A 3276-nucleotide genomic window follows, 5' to 3' on the forward strand; every position below is an offset into this window, starting at 1 on the left:
CCAAGACAGGGTTTCTCTGTGTAGCCCTAACTGTCCTGGAACTCGTTCTGTAAGACCAGGCTGGCCTTGAACTCAGAGATTCGCCTGCCTCTGCCTCCCGAGAGCTGGAGTCACCACCTGTGGTTTTGTGCAGTTTTGCAGATTTTATTATTTCGTGTGTGTGGCTTTATCATCAGGCGTCATCCTTTCCCTGTATCCGTTTAACCACAGCCAAAGTCCATCATGTTGTGGCCCTGCGGGTTCTGACGGTGGGGAACGCTACAGTGAGACCCTCTCTCCCTGTCTTCCTAGTCACTCGATTTCTTCTTCCGTGGACTGCCTGTTCGTACCAATTACCCCCGTTTTCAGTGAGCCTTCTTCTGTCTGCCTTGTTTCGAGGCACTTTCTCGGCATTTGCTTTTTATTAGCTTTGGGTCTTGAATGTACATGGAGTTGTAGAATGTGCTGGAGCCTGGGGAAGAAGCCGCAGGTTAGTGTTTTCAAACAGATGGACAGTAGCCGGTGGCGTCAGGGAGCATTTGTTCAAAGTCCCACCCATTTTGTCTCCATTTTTCAGGATTCCCTTATTTGTGATCCGGATTGAGCTATGGGTTGGAAGGGACTGTCACCTGTGTATGGACACCGGACAGGACCTTGAGCTGTGTGTGGACACCGGACAGGACCTTGAGTACCGGAAGGAGCCATGACTTCTCTGCTGGCTTTATCTCCCTGGGTTCACCTTTGCAGTGAGTTCTAGACTCTGTTCAGTAGGCTCCCTTGTTCCCTCTGCTGTGCCTCTAACTCTGAGTGGAATTACAGTGATTGTCTTATAGTCTGAAGGGCTTACGATCTTTGTACTTACTAATCATAGTGAAATTTGGCCAGGGTTGTTCCAAAAAGGACAGTTTCAAAAACAGAAAAAGTCAAAAGACAAAAAACCCCAAACAGCCAAACAGCTCCTTGACCTAGAGCCCTTGGGTTAAAAAATGATACAGTTCCAAAGAGGTGGCCTGGAGGATGTCCCCAAGGGCATGGAGCCCCTTAGTGACTCATGCTGAGGCTGCTTCTGGTGGGGGCGTGGCAACTCCAGGCTGTCCGCCCCAGGTGAGGTTAAGGGGTACCTGGGACAGAGTGCAGTTTCCCTCCAGTTTCAGGATAGTTTGCAGCAGGGTCTTTCCTGATAGGAAACTTTTCTACGGATTGAAACAATAGAAAAAGGAGCCGATTCACGCGTTGATTGCGCTAGGTGCTCTGATGGATTGGCCGATGACAGTGGCTTCTACTGGACAATATCAACATGACTCGGCATGCCCTAAGTGTGGTGTGGGAGGAGGTCATGGGTCTCACATCCTGGCGGGATGTGAAGCAAGGGGCAGAAGTCATGAGATGTGAGCTGGACCCCTGGAGAAGAGAAGACAGCAGAGGAGACTCCAGGGAAGAAGGCTGTGGAGAGCTGAGGAGGCTTAAATAGGCTCCCGAAGTCCTTACCTGGTTGCCAGTTGGCCATCACACCTGCCCTTTGTCTCTTTCACTCAAATGAAAGTCAGGGAAAGGCAGGGCCCCAGCTGTCCCCTGCTATCCAGGTGACACTCCTGTCCAGCAAGGAAAAGGACTCCTTCAGAGATGACGGAGTCCTGGCCTCTGTGGCAGCAGTTGGGACAATCATTCTTACACTTTCGTGGCTGCTGTTGCTTTCCCTAAACCTCTATAGACTAGGGTTTTGAATTTAGAGGACCTAGGCCTGGGCCTGGGTCTGGAATGTCACCTTTCTAACAGGGCCACGGGTGGCTTGGGGGTCATATGCCTCTTGTTTCCAATGCTTCCAACACAGTCCTGGAAGGGAGTTGTTTAAACGCCTTATGGCATGTGCTTAGTTTCCAGATTTTCAGGTCTTCTCGTGGCCTGATTTAACAATGTAAAATTGACATAGGTGTGTTCTCCCCAGCACTGGGAAGAAGGAAAAAAGGAAGGAGAGACAGGAGACAAAAAAAAAAAAAAAGAAAGAAAAGGAGGGGAGAGGTCGCCAGGTGTGGTGGTGTCTGTGGTCCAGGCGTTCACAATGTGAAGGCAGAAGGATGTGAGGTTGAAGGACATTCTCCTCTACACAGTGAGCTCAAGGCCAATTTAGGCTGCATGAAATTCTGTCTTAAAGACAGAGGAAGAGCTTCTTCTTCTGGAAAACACCAAATGGCGGATGACGCCGGTGCAGCGGGAGGGCCCAGAGGACCCAGGGGCCCAGGATTAGGAGGCCATGGCAACTTCCTCAGAGGATTCGGCAGTGGTCTGAGGGGCTGCGGCTGTGGTCGAGGCCGTGGCCGAGGATGAGGCTGCGGCGAGGATGAGGCCGCCGGGCTCGCAGAGGTAAAGCTGAAGACAAGGAGTGGATTCCCGTCACCAAGCTGGGCCGCCTGGCTAAGGACATGAAAATCAAGTCCGTAGAGGAGATCTATCTGTTCTCCCTGCCCATTAAGGAATCGGAGATTATTGACTTTTTCCTGGGAGCATCCCTAAAGGATGAGGTTCTGAAGATCATGTCCGTGCAGAAGCAGACTAGGGCACGCCAGCGGACCAGGTTCAAGGCTTTCATCGCTATTGGGGACTACAATGGTCACGTAGGTCTCGGTGTCAAGTGCTCCTCCAAGGAGGTAGCCACTGCCATGCAAGGGGCCATCATCTTGGCCAAGCTTTCCATTGTCCCTGTGCGGAGAGGCTACTGGGGGAACAAGATTGGCAAGCCCCACACTGTTCCTTGCAAAGTGACAGGCCGCTGTGGTTCTGTGCTGGTGCGCCTCATCCTTGCCCCCAAAGGCACTGGCATAGTCTCTGCTCCTGTGCCCAAGAAGCTACTGATGATGGCTGGCACTGATGACTGTGACACATCAGCCAGCGACTGTACTACCACCCTGGGCAACTTTGCCAAGGCCACCTTTGATGCCATCTCTAAGACCTACAGCTACCTGACCCCCGACCTCTGGAAAGAGACTGTGTTCACCAAGTCTCCTTATCAGGAGCTCACTGACCATCTTGTGAAAACCCACACCAGAGTCTCTGTTCAGAGGACCCAGGCTCCAGCTGTGGCCACCACATAAGGGTTTTTATACAAGGAAAATAAAAGTGAATTAAGTCTGTTAAAAAAAAAGACAGAGGGAGAGAGAGAGATGGGTAGATAGATAGGTAGACAGATAGATCCATCCATACATTCATACATACATGCATACATACATATGTACAGAGATGTTAGATAGACACATAGATATATAGATGATCAATGGTAGATACATGATACATACATACATG

At 50.6% G+C, this 3276-nt stretch overlaps 1 pseudogene; it reads left to right on the plus strand.

The window, feature by feature from the left end:
• The first annotated feature begins 2166 nt into the window (after positions 1-2166).
• On the plus strand, positions 2167-3068 carry LOC101979032 (annotated as a pseudogene).
• The last annotated feature ends 208 nt before the right edge of the window (positions 3069-3276 follow it).

Source organism: Microtus ochrogaster, linkage group LG8 (genome assembly GCF_000317375.1).
Source record: "Microtus ochrogaster isolate Prairie Vole_2 linkage group LG8, MicOch1.0, whole genome shotgun sequence".
NCBI classification, from domain to species: domain Eukaryota; kingdom Metazoa; phylum Chordata; class Mammalia; order Rodentia; family Cricetidae; genus Microtus; species Microtus ochrogaster.